Source organism: Ambystoma mexicanum, chromosome 8, assembly GCF_040938575.1.
Source record: "Ambystoma mexicanum isolate Mex_15411 chromosome 8, UKY_AmexF1_1, whole genome shotgun sequence".
In the NCBI taxonomy this organism is placed as follows: domain Eukaryota; kingdom Metazoa; phylum Chordata; class Amphibia; order Caudata; family Ambystomatidae; genus Ambystoma; species Ambystoma mexicanum.
The window spans coordinates 1,438,927,192-1,438,944,915 of NC_090929.1; the positions used below are offsets into that span (position 1 = coordinate 1,438,927,192).

A 17,724-nucleotide genomic window follows, 5' to 3' on the forward strand; every position below is an offset into this window, starting at 1 on the left:
GAATATAAGTGATCTTGTGTAGCGCCGTGCTTAGCTCCCTTCTGTCATTATTGGTGGACTCAATGCGCGTGGCTCTGTGCGACGCAGAGAATGTTTCATCCCAGGAGCTTCTAAGTTCAACGAAACAGTCCCTATTTCTACAGCCTTCTTTGATTCTGAAATTCAACCTGTTAACAAGGGCTCCCATTTTTGCAGGTAAGTGAAGCAAAGTCAAAGATTTTGTTGCGCACCGATGGGGAAGCTAAGATTTGAACACAGGTCTCCTTGAAAAAGAATAGCCCAGTGGTGGGAGTATACAAAAAGAAGTAGAGGAAATATGTTCCCACATGCCCTCCCCCAGCTCCCCACAAACCGCATTGCTGTCCCCCTCCCATCTGCAATCCAAAGTTCCAACACACCTGCTGTTGAAGGGAACGATCAGTGCAGTGCATTGAAGTGTGCGTTTCAACTCCTCCTACACTTTCATTTGAAAACAAATCCATTCCGCAATGGTTTCTTTATAAAATAAAAATATAGGAACAGTAAAACTTAATTTAAAAAAGTAGAGTAGCAAAGCTCCCAACGGCTCCCGCCCACTTCGACCCCTGGAAGAGCCATGGAGGAAGAGCATACAGCAAGTGGTTCTGCTGACTGCAAAAAAAAGGGACCCTCTCTAGGTTCCAAAAAGCACCTAAAACGTATTTGTTCAAAACGGAATAATTTAAAAAATAAAGCCCTACCATTTAAACGTAAAGGGTTTTTCAGCACTAATGTACCCCCCACTTTCCCCCGTCTTCAAGATCTTCACCCCTCTGATCGCTCCAAGGGATGAAAGATCATCTCTTCATTGTTGCAACCGTACCCCACCCTTGTATTAAGTTCTTCAATCTGCTGCAATGCTGTTCTCCCTGCCCCTGCCTCCATTCTTGTCTGGGGGCGCCAGGAAGCGGATGTTTGGCAGTGGGGGCCTTTTCAAATAAAGACTAAACAACCAGACAAATCAGTTCCCAGAGTGAGGATCAGAGTACCAGGCCACGCCCCCTCCCCTGACGAGGCAGAGCACCTGTTGCCCAAGTCATGACAGAGCTCCAGTGAGCGGGTTAGGGAGGGGGCGGGCCCGGGGAGGCGAGTAAAGTAGGAAGTACAGTGAACCAATTAGGGTGAATTACTGCTTGCCATAGGAATCCTATCGCCAGGGGAGAGCAGCGTTTCCCTTTAGTGGTGTGTGAAGCCCGAGCAGCATAAAACACATGCACGCTTCTTTGAATAAAGAGCACACTGATAAATCACGCACGTTTTCCTTTTTTTATGATGCCATTGTGAATAATGTCCTTTTTCTGCATTACTAATAAGGGAGCGGAACAGCTGGTGAACCCTCAGTTTATGCTGTGCGACCATGAAAATGATCATAAAGTGCTAACGCGTCTAGATGATAGGAATATATCAGGATGGCTGTGGCCTCGTGCTGCCTAGCTCTCCTGAGAAATAGGCTCTATTTTCTCAAGGTTTATTTGTTGGAGAAACCAATTCACCATTGGGCCCTTATTCTGACCCACTACTGTGGACCAGCATTGTCAGTCTTTAGGGGCTTTATTGCATTTTATTTTTATATATAGCGCCTTATGCCAGGTTCCTTCCACTTCCAAGCACCATAATAATTGGTGATATTACTCAGTTTTTTTTGTTTTTTTTTCCAAGATCTTTTTGTTCTTTTTTTTGTTGAAACTTTATTTACATAAATTCAAAATCTCATACAGTAGAGTACACTCCATAAAATGTGTAATATTTCCGAAATCATCAAAACAGTCCATAACATAACTATATACAATGTAATACATTACCAAACATAACCTCTAATCTAAATCACAAAACCCCCTAATTACCACCCCCCAACCCCTATTTACACAAGTACAATACCAAGTCTAGTATAGCCGTAGAAATTTACCCCAGATTTTCTCAAACAAACCCAATTTCCCTTCCCTTCTGTAAAGCGTCTTCTCCACAGCCGCCGAATCTTGCATTTCAGTCAACCACGTCTCAATGTTCAGAGTCAATACCGATTTCAATTTCGCAAAACAATTTTCTTACCGATCATTGCCCCATGGAACAACCACTTCTTCTGCTTCTGAGTAAGATCCTCCAAAGATTCATCATCCCCCAATACCATCAATCTGAAATCCAAAGCAGGCAAGCCTTCAATCACCTCATCACACACCCGACCAACCTTACCCCAGAACAACCTCACCAACCGACAGTCCCACAGCATAGCTCCAATGTACCTGCCACATGAATACACCTCCAACTATCTGAGCTCTCCGACATCCCTCTCCTCACCATTCTCTCCGGAGTCCAAAAAACCCGATTAAGGATCTTGATTCATCTCGACCTCTCTGTAAGTCCTAATGAACACAACTTAACATTTTCACACATCCGTCGCCACGAGTCATCAGAGATATCCAAACCAATTCTCCTACCCCACTCCTCTCTAAGCAAAGCATTACCACTGTAATGCGACACAATCTCTTTATACACTCGACTGGCCAAGCCACTTTCCCTCCCAATTGGCCCTCTAGTAAACAAACTCAAGTCCATTCTCTGGTCAAAATCCACAACCCCAACCGACCGCTTCAGCTTCACATAATCATATTACTCATTTTAGTGGTACTCAATTTATCAACATCAAGAAGATGAAGGACTGATTGGGCCTTTCAATGGCAACTACAGACTGTAGTCATTAATAAACAACATGTAGTCATAGGCGTTCATCTGCGAGAACGAACACGGCCCATTGACCTGTTCTTTGGGAAGGCACCCATTGGAGAGTCCGCAGCTACACTTTAGCTCACTGTACCTTTCACAGATGGGAAATACCCATTTGCATATCAGTCTTTGTCCTGCCCACATGGGCAGTCCAGCACCAGAAATGCTATGGCAATTCCCCTCTGAACAAGAGTACCAACAGCAACACCATACACATGTTTCAGCCTTGTTGGGCCTCATTAGTGAGGTGGAGCTGTGCCTCTGAGCACAGTGAGCAAGGGGTCCACATCTGCATGACCCTGGGAAGCATAGGGTGACTAGACCAAAGGCCCTTAAACAATCACAAAATAGTAAATGTATTATTATATAGCATTTTATGCCAGGTTCCTCCCACTTTCAAACACCATAATAATAGATGTTATTACTCAGTTTAGTGGTACTCAATTTATCAACACCAAGAAGATGAAAGACTGATTGGGCCTTTCAATGGCAACTACAGACTGTAGCCAGTATTAAGGTTGCAGTGCAAATGGCCAAAAGGTGGCTAAATTTCCCTAAAAATGCACCCTCCAGACAATCAAACATGGTACACTCCATTTCGGTGCATCCTGTACACCCAGGGCGGTTTGGCGCAGGGATCTTTTGGTGCCAGCATGTTTTAGGGCGGCAATGTCACTATGTTAATAACATTTTAAAAAAATAGGAAGAGGTGTTGCAAACTCTGGCCTGCAGGGCTGCGAGACTGAAGAGTTAACCACAAGGACATATAAATCTTATTGGTGTCATATGCATCAGTTACTTATATCTGGGTAGAATGTATATAGTTGTGGTATGTTCCAGGCACAGCAGTAGGAGAAGGACCTGAAGCGGAGAGGCTGTGCTGGTGGTCCTTTATGTAGTTATCTTAATAAAGCATACCTATAAAAAGCACATTCGTGTCAGAGCTGGCTTCCTAACAATGGCGACGAGGATGGGATACATTTGAAGAGGACGTAAACCATACAGACCCCCAGCGTGGACTGTTGGTGAACTGAGAGTGGCTCAATTGCATCCACTCCACCCGCCGGTGTTGAAGAGGTAGGAGTGCCCATACACACTGCAATCTCAAGTAAGTGTGCCACAAAAGGAAGGAGCTGACCATTTTGGAAAAGAGTGCTTGCATGCTGATTGAAGCCTGGTCCTCACCATTGTTTAGAGCGCACGCGTGTCTGGCCTAAACATTGCCCGACCTGGAAGACATGAACACAGTGCGCATGCGCAAATAAGACGTATGCACGCATAAAGGGATATTGGATTGCAGAACGGCACAAAAGAGGAAGCTGGGCCTGTGTTTTGCAAACAGCCCACAAAAAAAGAAAGTGAAGCTCTTGTACCCGCACCATTGGAGCATGTAAAAGTAGTTATTTGAGCGTCTGATTTAAAAAAAATAAAAAGAGGGATAGCACTATGGCAATTCCCCCCAGTGTTTATGGCGTCTCCTGGCCTGTTAGGGTGGAATGGGCCCAATGGAAAAAAGGCTTTTCCACAATATTAAAGCAGTTTGTGGCAACTCATGTTATGTTGATAGGAAGTTGTCCTTGTTAATGCATTTTCTTAGATCTGAAGGACAGCACATTTTTGATACTTTGCCTCTGCTTGTTGGCGATGGTGGGGGACGCAGTGGGAATGCCCTTGATGTGGCCCTACTCAAATTAGATTTACACTTCAACCCAAAGACAAGCACTATCCTAGAAAGATACCATTTTGGAGTATGAGCGCAAGAACAACGGGAGAGTGTAGAGGAATACGTAACAGCACTCTACCATTTGGCCTTGTCATGCAAGTTTAGAGAATCATTTGATGAGCACATCAGGGATCAATTCATGATCCATTGCAACAGCAACAAGATTAGAGAAGTGTTGTGGCTGAAAGATGAGCCAATGCTGGATGAAGTGCTAGATATTGCTAAAAGAGTGGTACACGTTGTGGCGTGTGTAGCAAAACGTTCAGACAAGGAAAACTGTGAAAGAAAAGTGAAAGTGTTAAGTGTTGCCGAACATAGACAGAAAAAAAAGGGAAAGAGAAGTTTCCAAAAGGACCTGGAGAAAAGAAAGAAGAGCAGCTGCATTTCCAGTGTGCCAGCAATTCTCACATTGTGGCATTGATGTCATGTCCAGGACATTGTACTGTATGTGCCAAATGCAAGAAAAGAGGACCTTTTGCGACCTGCTTCAAAAACGTTCAATTTAGCAAGAAAAAAGTATTATACGTCACTGAAGAAGAAGGAAAAGGAGAGTCCTCTGAGGACAACAGTCATGTTGAAACATTACAGTTAATGTCATTCAAGGTGTGAATGAGGGGGAATATGAGCACCCATATGCGTTGGTGGGTGTGATTGGGAAGGAAGTGTCGATGATGGCTGACCACGGATCCAAAATGTCCCTAATGCCAGTATATGTCTTTGAACAAGAGGTCGAGGGAGATGTGAGGAACTTTGTGGAGCCGGATATTAAACCTGGGGGATACAATAAAGACAAGATTAAACTCCTTGGGTATTTTATTGCAAAACTGTAATTCAAAGGGAGGAGTTCACAAGGGAAAGTCTATGTGACTAAAAAGGGTTTAAGCTTACTAGGGTTGCGAGATCAAAAAAGATTGCTAATAAATTTGGATCCCAATACAGATGATCAAGTGTTATATGTGGGTTCATCAGTATGTGAGAGATTTAGCAAAGTATTTTAAAAAGGTGTGGGAAAAGTGAATGGGATGAGGCATCAAATAATATTGAAAAAGGGAATATACCAATGTCAGCAAAGTTACGTCCTGTTCCCATGGAGTTGGGGACGGGTGAAATGTGAAATTGAAAAGCTACTCAAGATGGGTATCATTGAGAGGGCAGGAGGAGTGCAATGGATCTCACCCCTAGTTGTTGTGATGAAGAGTTTGGGGGATTTGAGATTGTGTGTGGATCTCTGCGAACTAAATAAATGTGGGGTAGTCGATAGAAATCCGTTGTCAAACATGGGTGAGATGTTAGCAATGATTGGACATTAGGGAGTCTTTTCTAAATTAGACATGGCATCCGCATACCATCGGATAGAATTGGAGGAGGGATGTAGGAAACTAACTGCATTAATCACACATGAGGAGATCTTCCAATTTCGTACAATGCCATTTGGCTTGGTGTTGGCATCTTCAATATTTCAAAAGGTTATGGACAAATTGTTTAGAGGACTGAGAGGTGTGTGCTGTTTTTAGGATGATGTGCTGGTTTGTGGGGAGTCTGAGGGTGACCATGATAGAATTGTGGAACAAGTATTAAGAATTGGGGAGGTGAGAGGCGTGACATTGAGTTGAGGAAGGAAAAGTGCATTTTTAGAGAGCAGGGTAGAATATTTGGGACATGAGGTTTTGGTGGAAGGAGTGAAACCAAAGACATGTATGGTGGCCTTGATTAAGAGTGTTCAAAGACCAAAGTGTAAAGGAGAGTTATGCACATTCTTGCGCATGATTGGATTCTACCAAAAGTTTGTAAAATGTTTTGCTGATAAACTGTGTGAGATGAGGAGATTATTGAAGAAGGGGAGGAGTTTGTTTGATGTGAAAAGTGTGAGAGGGAATTCTCAAAAATAAAGGAGGACATTGATTTAGCTCAACCCTTGAGGAGTTTTGAAATGCATAGGAGAAGCGTGATTACTTTGGACGCGAGTGATGATGGTACTGGAGCTGTGTTGTCCCAGGTAGGCAACGGTGCAGTTGAGATCATTGCACATGCATCGAGAGCTTTGAGAGGTCCGGAGAGGAATTATTCCGTTTTGGAAAAGGAGGCGTTGACGTTTCATTGGTCTGTGCAAAAGTTCTGGAATTTTGTGTGGGTAACTGAGTTTGTGATAAGGACGGACCACAAACCTTAGAAATGCATTTTTGAGAGCAAGGGACTTGACAAAGTATTGAGACGTGTGGTTAGTTGGGTAAAGGTTACAAGGAAATAAATCTGAAATTCAAGCTATACCAGGCAAGGAGAATGTAATGGCTGATTGTCTATCAAGGATGGGTAGCCATATGGCGGATGAAAGTACTGTTGACATTTCTGAAATGGTATTTGTAAACCATGAGGGCATTGTGAGTAAGGAAGAATGGCTGAGCGCTATCAGAAGTGATGAGGTGTTACCACGTGTTAAAGGGTATGTGGATTCGGAATGGCCTAGGAAAAGTGACTTACGGTCGGGTGAAAGGCTTTATTAGGAAATACGTGGTGAGTTAAGCATGGTTGATGGTGTCTTGTTTTGGTAGGAGCGTGTGGTGGTCCCAGTGTCGATTAGAGGGAAAGTTGTGGATTTGGCTCATGCCGGACATGTGGTTGTCACACAAACAAAAGGTATCTTGAGGAGTGAGTGTTGGTGGCCAGGGTTTGACAGAGAAGTGGAGGGGAGGTTGGCCAATTGCAATGAGTGTGCTAAAGGTGATAAGGGAGAGTTGGCCTAGGAGCAACCTATGGTGGAGGATGAGATTCAGAGAAAAGTCTGGGAGGATGTAGCAGTTGATATCTTAGGTCCAGTGAATTTGGGAGATGAGCGTGGTAAATATATTATTGTACTTGTGGATTTATTGTCAAAGTGGACAGAGTATGAAATTGTTTGCAGTGTCAGTGGAGAGAGAATTGTGGATTTTATGCAAGGAGTATTTGCTAGAGAACGAGTGCCAGGAAGCATACTGACAGATAATGAAACTCAGTTTACTGGTGGTTGTTTTGCAGAGTATGCGAAGAGGTGTAGAATAAGACAATATAGGTCAACATTGTATCACCCAGAGGGAAATGGCATGGTTGAAAGGGTAAACAGGTGCATCATGGAGGCAATTGGTATGGCGGGTGCATGTGGAAAGGACAGGAAGGTGACTATTCAGGCGAGGTTGTATGCCCTGCGGTTGTCGCCTCATGCTGCAACCAGGGAGAGTCCATTTGAGTTGATGAGAGGTCAGAAGGCAAATACACAGGTGTGTCCCCCATGGCTTGGATGAGTGAGAGAGTTGGACTGTTTGATTGAGGAGTTGAGAAGAAGGTTGAAGAATAAGGAAGTATGGGTGATGAGAGTAAACAGGAGTTGTGGCAAGAAGGAGGTAAGGGTGGAATGTGGTGATTGGGTGACGATAAAGAAGGGTGTAGTGAGGAGAAAGGGTGATATGTTGTATTCTGACTCGGTGCTTGTTGTGGCGTTGCTGAGGGGTGCTGTCAGAGTGAGTGGGGGTCAGGTATGGAATAAGAATAGAGGTGTTTTGCTGAAGAGGGGTGTTGGTGGTTAAACCAAGGGAGACGTGTTGTAATGTATTCTTAATGTATTGCTATGTGGAGTGTTAAACAGTGGACACTCCATATAGAATGTATATAGTCGTGTTATGTTCCGGGTTCCAGGCACAGCAGTTGGAGAATGACCTGAAGGGGAGAGGCTGTGCAGGGGGTCCTTTTTGTAGTTATCTTTATAAAGCGTACCTATAAAAGCACATCTGTGTCGGAGCTGGCTTCCTAACACTGATGCATATGAAATCGGTACGATCGCTGTGGCCTTGTGGTTGGTTCACAACGGCTCTAAACTATATCTTTTTTATTTTATTAAAATGCACTGAACTGGTCACGCCGAACAGGGTGCACCAAACCGGGTCATGCAGACAAACGTCCGCGCTGAACCGGCCCGTGAAGAACTGGCCGTGCGAAATATCCTGCCCCGAAGAAAAATACTTTCCTCTTATATTCTTAGGATTGGTGTAAATAATATACAATTATAACTCTCCTAGAATACTTGGGGAATGATTTTTAGGGTGCATGCGCTTATCTCATTGTGCTATCCCTGACCTATTTTCATGTTTGCTGACTGCAGTATTTTGTCATATCATGCTTAGCCATTAAACTTACCTGGTGAATGCCACTAGGCCACACAGTGTGGAGGCCCCAAATGTGCGACTCTGTTTCAGAAAGCTTTTCTTTATCCTAGAGATCACCCCACAAAATGTATCCCATAATGCATACAATTCGTAGTCCTGCCTCCACGCCTGCTACATCCTAGGCCTATCAGTCACACTTTCGTTTTATTCCTTCACTTCGAACAGAGTTTATCCAAGCCCGGATCCTCCCCAAACGCTAAACCATTTACTCACCCACAACTGGTTATGCATGAAGCTGCCAGACCTATCCTAAGTTCTCAAACTATGGGATCACATCACACCACCAAAAAGCCCTCCACCAGCAGACTGTGCAGGCAAATGTCATCCTCAAAACTCTAACCCTTCCTCATAACGGAAATTAGAGAAAAGGCCCAAACGAGCCACCACACTACCTGACACACTACCAACCAACAAGAATTCCAAAACCATTCCCAGCAAATTTCCTCCTACCAACTATCACAAGGAAAACGTGAACTGACACAACAATATTGTAAACACCAAGGTCATGCCTTTGGAAGGCACTCAACCCAGGGAAGATCTTCAGTTTCATATTACTAGTACTATTACTATTGAAAAACCTTATACACGCATGAAGACCCACCCACTGTGTTAGCCTCCCATCTGAACTAGTAGCTTCTTTACTATCCAATGCCACGTGAAGGTCTGCCTTTGCAACCAGTTTGGCACTCATGTATGTCCGTTGCACATAGAGTTTCACCCACCCTGTGCTTCCTTTCGCTTCCGCCCTTTCACTCTTCTTGCTCCGCTTACCTGGAACTCCCTCCCCTCGGCAATTCGAAACATGATCCACATTGATGTATTCAAAAGCAAATTGAAAGCCCAGTTCCTTGCTTCTAAACTATCCTCTTGAGTCACCACTCCAGCCTTAATACTTACACCTTCCCTTACTGCTAACAGGACTCTTCCCTCCCTTTTCCCTACCAAACGAACACTTAATAGTTTGAGGTCACAGGTCATGCTGGCTGGCTAGACTGCCTACACACTGACACTTACTGGTCCTAAGTTTGCCCACCATATTGTTCCCATTATCTGTCCTTCTCAAACCCTGTCATTTGAAGTTCCGCCGTTATAAGAGGCTCACTACCTCCCATTTATCTGCGTTATTAGCTTTTTGTGACCAAAAGTGCTTGTTTCCTTGCAATATGTAGGCAAATAAATAATTTAAAAAAGGTAGACTTGCATTGACACCTAAACAAAGCTATTGTTCACCTATCACCTCAGCATTACCCTGTACGTTTCCCTGTATCTATCATTCCGTCCCTCAAACATTGCAGTGATTTCTTTTAGTAGTTGTTGCTGTATAAATCACCAATAAAAGGAAAGAAAAAGAAAATCTCAAGTAACTCTCCAGGGGGCACTATACAGGATTAACAGCCCTCAGTGAAACAAGACTGGCAGCAACTATGCAAATAACCTTTATTTAAATAGAGCTTCAATTTGCGGTAGATCAGGGCACAGAGGAACAGGGACATAATGTGAAAAAAGAACAAAGTGAAGGCACACAATTCGGAGATGCAAGGAGAGACAGCCCATCTAGACTGGACAGGCAGAAGTTGTGCATAACATACCTGCAGGAGGGGATTGTGCGCTAGATCGTTGTTGAGGGCTGTCCGTGGACAAAACCTGCCTGTGGGGTAAGTGTGTGGAGCCTGTCTGCATATATTTCTGAACACTTTGCCCACCTGTAGGACTTCCCATGCTCGTTGTCTACCGATGAACATTATACACAAGCACAGCTGAGAGGGCATATTGCTTTCCTGCATAGACCAGAGGACAGAACTAGCCTACGGATGTAGGGAGTGGAAAGAACTAGGTTTGGGATGCTGCGAGAAAAACAACTGAGTCTGACTGGCAATGCCGAGTGAAAGAGAGACGAGTGCTGGACTAAACATGCCAAGGGAAAAGTGAGCTATATTAGGAATTCAGGAATAAAGGACGCAGCTGCAGCTAGACACAATAGAAATAGTCTAGTAGTGCAGATCCAGAAAGACGATAGAGCTAGACTTGTAATCCAGAGCTAATAGAGGATAGAGCTAGAAAGTCAATGCGAGTGATGAAGAATATATATATAGATTGGAAATGCATTATGAGTATGAGGCTCGAAGTAGGCTGATAATCCAGACCCAGTAAGAGGCTAGAGCTGGACTATCAATGCAGAGTGAGGAAGAGCGTATAGCTTAACTGGTAATGTGTAGCGAGTATGTGCATTGAGTAATTTAGAGCCCATAAGAGGATATAGCTAGACTGGTATAGCTAGACTGGTAAGACATTACCAAGTACGAGGCTCAAGCTCGGCTGGTCATTCAGAGCCAGTAAGAGGATAGAGCTAGAGTGTCAATGCAGAGTGAGAAAGAGCATAAAGCTTAACTGGTAATGCGTAGTGAGTATGAGGATTGAGTAAACTAGAGCCCGTAAGAGGATATAGCTAGACTGGCAACACATTACAAAGTACGAGGCTCGAGCTAGGCTGGTAATTCAGAGCCAATAGAGGATAGAGCTAGACTGTCAATTCAGAGTAAGGAAGAATATATATATAGACTTGTGATGCATTACGAGTTTGAGACTTTAGCTAGGCTGTTAATCCAGAGCTAGTAAGAGGCTAAAACTAGACTGTCAATGAAGACTGAGGAAGACCATATAGCTAGACTGCTAATGCACAGCGAGTAAGCGGATCGAGCTAGACTTGTAATCCAGAGCTAGTAAGAGGATAGGGCCAGACTGTCAATGCAGAGAGAGGAAGAGTGTCTAGCTAGACCCATTAGCGAATATGAGGATCGAGCTAGGCTGGTAATCCAGAGCTAGTGAGAGGAAAGATCTAGACTGGAACTCATTATGAGTGAGGTTCAAGCTAAACTGGCAATGCAGAATCAGTAAGTGGATAGAGATAGAGTGCTAATGCACCATGAGTAAGAGGGTAGATCTAGAGTGGTAATCCTGAGCTTGTTGTATAATAGATCTAGATGAGGGGTTTGAAACCTTTGGCTTTCCTGGTGTTTTGGACTCCAATTGCCATCAGCCCTAGTCAGAATAGTCAATGATGAGGGATCATGGGAGACACATTTGAAAATATCTGGAGAGATGCATGCTGTAGACCCCTAAGAAATGCTATTAATGCAGAGCAAATAAGAGGTTTCATCTAGACTGGTAAGGCATAGCAAGTATGTGTCTCGAGCTAGGATGGTAATCCAGTGCCAGTAAGAAGATAACTCTTTACTGGTAATTTGGCACAAGTAAGAGGAGAGAACTAGATTGGCAATGCATGAGGATCAAACTAGCCTTGCAATCCAGAGCCAGTAAAAGGAAGAGCTAGACTGGTAATGCGTAGCGAGTATGAAGATCAAGATAGACTGGTAATCCAGAGCCAGTAATAGGATAGAACTAGACTGGTAATTCAAGATGGATAAGAGGATAGAGCTAGATTGGTAATGCATAGCAAGTGAGAGGACTGAGCTAAACTAAGAATGAAGAATGGGTGCAAAGACAGACCTACATTGGGAAAGAGGAGAGAGGAAATAATTAAATTGGGGACTTCAGAAGAGATGACATAGCTAGACTGGACATATGAAATGACATGACATAGCAAGAACTGGAATGCATAAATTGAAGATATGGCTAGACCAGATATGCAGAGAGAGGGCGAGTGAGAGAGAAAGAAAGAGAGAGAGAAAGAGAAAGCGAGAGAGAAAAAGAAAGAGAGAGGCCAAGTAGACCAAGTACAGACAAAAGTAAATAGCGACTATAGAATTATAGAGAGATAAGGCAGGAATAAACTGATGATATAAAAATAGAGCATCTAGCTAGCAGGAAAAGATAGAGGTCATAGCTAGACCAGACATGCATAGAGAGTGTAGGCCAAACAAAGAGATGGGTTGGGGTTGATTACGAAAGAGCAAGGGAGAGAGTGGGAGAGAAAAAATCAGGAAGCTCTTGGCAGGAGATGTAACAGGACAGGACAGACCTTACTGGCGATGTAAAGAGAGGAAATCATTAGACTGACAACGACAAAAGAATGGACATGACCAGTCTGGGCGTGCAGTGAGAGAGGACAGAGTGATGTTACAACTAGAGCCAGGCTGTGGATGCAGAAAGAGCATGAACCCAGACTGGGGATTATGGACGAGTTGATTACACACGAGGAAGAGCATTAGAATGGGAATGTAAGCAGAGGGGTGACGGGTAGGAGGAGAGATCCAACTGGTAATGCAGTGAGATGGGGGGGAGAGAAACAGGATCAAGAAAGAGCTACGCTTGAGACGTAGGACAGCAAGTCTAAATATACAAGGAAAGACTACAGAGAGTAACAAACGGGAAGATTTAAGAAAAACAGGAGAGACAATGTAGATGCAGGCAGAGACTAAAAGGAAGGTGAGGGAAAGGTGACAGTAGAGACCCAGTTAAAGGGAAGGCAGAGAGGGGGAACACTAGGAAATAGGAAAAGAAACCATGAAGTTTGACCATAAGATTTTGAGTCGCGGTGAGAACTATCAGTTACATATGTTTCAAACTCACTGCCCATTGCCATTATCTTCAGTTCCATTTCACTGTGTAATGGAACTGAAGATAATGGCAATGGGCAGTGAGTTTGAAACATATGTAACTGATAGTTCTCACCGGCGACTCAAAACCTTATGGTCAATTGTCTTTGATTTCAGTCCTTGTGCATGCTTACTCTATGGTCTCCTGACAACGCTGGCTAGATTGCAATAGGGCAGGAAGGCTTGGTTGTGTCAGATCATATTTTCATAGATATTGATGATACTTTGTTGTGAAAGTGTAAACTGAACATAACCTGTGGATTGCCTGTACATTTTGTGGCATACCAGTCCGAACTCGAAGCCAAGTAGTTCCATGCAGGTTGTTTTTTAAACGAAGCAATGCCTCCTGCTCAGTTCTCTGAACAGCTGCATGTCTCATACACCTTTACCAAGTCTCTGTATTCTTGTGGGAAATGTTCCATTGTGTGCACACCCATGGCATGTTTTCAAGACTTTCAGCAAAATAAATGAATATTTTCTATATTGATAGAAGACGTTTGCTAAAAAAGCTTCTCAATAGTTGCCAAATATGCCTGAAAGAACTTAGGGTTCATCTGGCCACAGTGGGGGACCTGTCAAGCATATCAAACTAGCAGATATAGCCGGTGTTGCCCAGGCTACCCAGCAACCAAAGTTCTTACATGGTTTTCCACTGCTGCTGAGGGTGCCCCGTTACGGCGAGCACCGTAAGACTGCATCTTGCCTGGCTTGCCTCTACTCAGATCAGTCTTGCTGTCTCAGTGCTGCCTCTCTGCTTACTTGTGCTTGATGTCTTTGACTTTGTTGTTCATCTGTCTCCGTTGCCCTGGATCCCTCTTCATGCCGAGCATTAGACGACTTTCCAAAAGTGTATTGTCTCTTGGGTGGTATTATGATTGGTTTGCAGGTTTTTCGTCACTGGGGATGTATACTTCTTCAGTGTTGATAAGACTCATTTCCCACACCTTCTTGTGTTAAATCTTCCGGAGTATTTGCACTAATGTTTGGTGCATTTGTAGCTTTTATTAAGGTTGTTTCTTAAGGAAAATAGCTGTGGCCGATGATCGTTAAGCAAAATGAGCAACATCTCTGATTTCATAAGCCCGGGGCACTACTTAAGTAACTTCAAAGTGATCAAAATACCCATTTGTTTTGATTTTATTCACCAGGGACGCCACTGCAGCAACTTCCAACTACACCCTTGGATTCCTTTTGAAATGTTACCCCTGTCAGAATCCTTTGGAGCCCTCTAGATAGTTGCACCTCCTTTCTGTAGCAGACAGACAGACATACACACATTTAAAAATATATTTGAGATTATTACCTAGATTAATCGACACCCTCCCCAATTCCCCACTGACACTTAGCAGGGGAGCATTAATATAAGTTTGCAAGGGAAGGCAGCGTCAAAAAGTTGAATTGCCATTAACAAAATTACAAAAGTACAGATCTTTAAATTTGAAGGGAAACATGCTATTGGACCTATATTGAGCAAGATAACACAATGGTTAGAGATGTGTTCTAGTTCTGAATCTTCCTGGCGTGGGCTCAGAGTGGAGCTTTAGTGCAGGATAACCACCTACCATTTACGTGTTTAATGCTATCGTTTCCTTTGTCTAAGTTTCTCAGTTGTGTTGCTGAAGCATTAAGGAACTCAATGGTCCTGGCAGATTATTCGCTACATTTACAATTTCATACAAGTATAGTAAGTGGGTGGAATAACGGAAAGTATTGAAATCAGTGCTTCCTTTGGAGTGGAAAAAAAAAGAAGAGTGCTGTGAAGACTGATGTATGACATAAAGGGAAGAGCTTGTGCTCCCTGGAACAGGAGACCCGGGGGTTGTAGAGAAGAGTGGAGTCAGAGATGGTGAAGGGGAGCAGCTGGTGATAAAAGAGGAGAACAATGGCGGTGGTAAGCATGATCACCTCACGAGTGCATGCATTGATGGGTTAGAAATTCTGGTTCAAAATATAAGACTATATATTTGTTTTCAGTGTAATGTGAACTATTTGAGATTCACTGCACTATAGAAAAACACGGCATCTTACTCATTCCCAAAACATTTGAAAAATTGTTGTGCACAGAATAAGGTGCCAAGCTTCGACTCAAGAATAATGCCCAATCGGGATGAAACTTTTCTGGGGTCACTTTTAGTCTTTTTCAGAAGAGATGTAACCTACCAGTTCTGGCTGGCCTGCCCCTTTCGGGTGAGTCCAAGTCTAATTTGCATATAGTTGTCCGCTTATGGAGTGGAGAGAAAGGCTGAAAAATAATAGAATGGAAGGCTGCCCAGGCCATTTGCCAGTTTTCATGATTAAATATAACTGGTGACACTTGGCTTAAGCACTTTAGAACCATGTATTCTGGTGGCGATGATAGATGAGCTGTAAGCTTGAGGAGAACTACGTTGGCCCGTGATAATGCATGACGTCACATTGGCTCTTGACAACCAAAGAGCACTGAAATATCCTGGTCTAAACTTTCTTCCCATTGACCTACTAATACATAATGAACCATCTGTATGGATCCTCCTTTCTTCAGAAATTATACAGTCAGTTCAATCTTACATTAATGTTCAGAGAAACGAGGAGCTCTCCAATTATTGAATCCGTTTTTGAAAAGGGAAGAAAACGAAATCCTGTAAATTATAGCCCCATAATGCTTATTGGTTTTACTGCAAACATTTATGAGGTATTCCTACCTAATAGTATGGTGTACAGAGAACACTTTTTATCACGTTTGCAGGCTGGCTTCAGAAAAAGACTGTCCACAGTTGATCAAGTCTTTTGTGTAAATTTGATCATCCATAAATGTCTTTTCTTTAAAAAAACAAAAACTCAAATCAATATTCATCACTGTAACTTGTCACAGTATGTGGCTGTCCCTGTGTAAGACTTATTTTGCATCAGACATCTTAATGGCTGTGCAAGGTTCCTATAGTTGGAATATTGCCAGAGTTAGGTGGGGGCCCCTGGGTGAACCCTCACAGCCATTTTTAGTTGATCATGGTGTACCCCAGGGGTGTGTCAGGGCCCTTCTTTTATTTTCTCTTTTTCTGAATGATTTACCAGCTGGATTTTTTACCCTAAATGTTGATGTGCCAAGATTAACTGGTTGCAATGAGGGCATTCTGCTATATGCAGACGATGCGACCGTACTTTAAAAATCACAGAGACGTGAAGAGATTATTAGATACATTTCATGACATCTGCCAATTGATGGAGCACACAATATAAGGAAAACAAAGTGCATGGTGATGGCGCATTTTCAAGATGATATTGACCCTCACTTCATAAATAATTGAACATGTGGACACTTATGACTACCTGGATGTTCACGTTAGCCATGATTGGCTGGGGTGCTCTTAGATTGGAAAAAGTCTACCTATTCTTACAAGACAGGGGGATGCAAGAATTGTTCTCTCCAAAGCTGGTTAACCAAGGCTTGCAGGTCCGCCAATCTTAGGGTGGGCCAGCTTGCTTGTACAGAGCTGAGATGCCTGGGAAAGGCAATATCATGCCTTTGGTACAAGCTGAGAATGGATTGGTAGTCCTGACATTGTATGTTGCTATACATCTACAGTTGTCCTGCAGGGGCATCTACTATAAAGATCTTTATAAGCCCCTATTCTACTGGGTCAAACTTTGGAGTGAAGTTCTAATTGAGCCGATTAGTACCCCTGGAGGTTCTTTATTGCTATGGGCGAGGGAGATTATGGTTAGGGCAAAGCTCTTGAATTAGAGTATGTCTGGCATACCCCTGAGGAGATTGACATACGCACCAAATAAGTTGTGAAAACTGCTTTTAATAACTGCACTGATTGATCAACAGAAACTCTGTTGCAGTTCTACATTGGGGAATCATTATTTATATGTTAAGGACATTGTAAGAGTGTAAGCCTGTCTAGATGGGATTGAACCTCCCTATCTGAGAGTACCGTTTGTGAAACTTAGATTTGGTACTTTGCTCCTGGGCAAATTCTTATATTTATGGAGGGCATAGGGATGTTTTGTCAAAGGAGAATTTGTCGAATTCAAATTAGTCAAATGTTTACACATTTGGCTAGAAATATATGTGGGGTTGGTTAAAGGTAGGTTTATCAGGGGGGCAAATATGGTCTATCAATCCACAAATGAGCCTGAATGATATCTTCAGCACACGTCATTTAAAACGTCCTTGACTTAAAAGGAGCATTTTTACTACTGTGTTATGACATCTTTTAATTATTCACTTTAATTGTTATGCCACTAGTGAGGGTTTGATAATAGTATTAACTTTATATTTTCATTTCATGTTTAAACCATTAATATTTTACTCATAGGATAATGCATTTAATGAGTTATGATAGTCTGTAAAATGGTGTGATTTATTGCTGATGTATATGAGTGTTTTGAATATTTATTCAAAAGAAACTCCTTACTACCACTAATACCCCAGAGCAGACGTTGGGGGAGGGGAGAGTTGGTGTGCTGATGCATACTCAGACCTACTGTGCTCTCTCCCCACCTGTTGCCTCACCCTGGCATGGTGCTG

General features: G+C 43.0%; 1 protein-coding gene across 1 annotated transcript in view; it reads left to right on the top strand.

Annotated features, from left to right (window-relative positions):
• The window catches only part of SLIT1 (slit guidance ligand 1), a 1,063,959-nt gene that overhangs the window by 709,134 nt on the left and 337,101 nt on the right, over nucleotides 1-17,724 (top strand). The window lies entirely within an intron of this gene.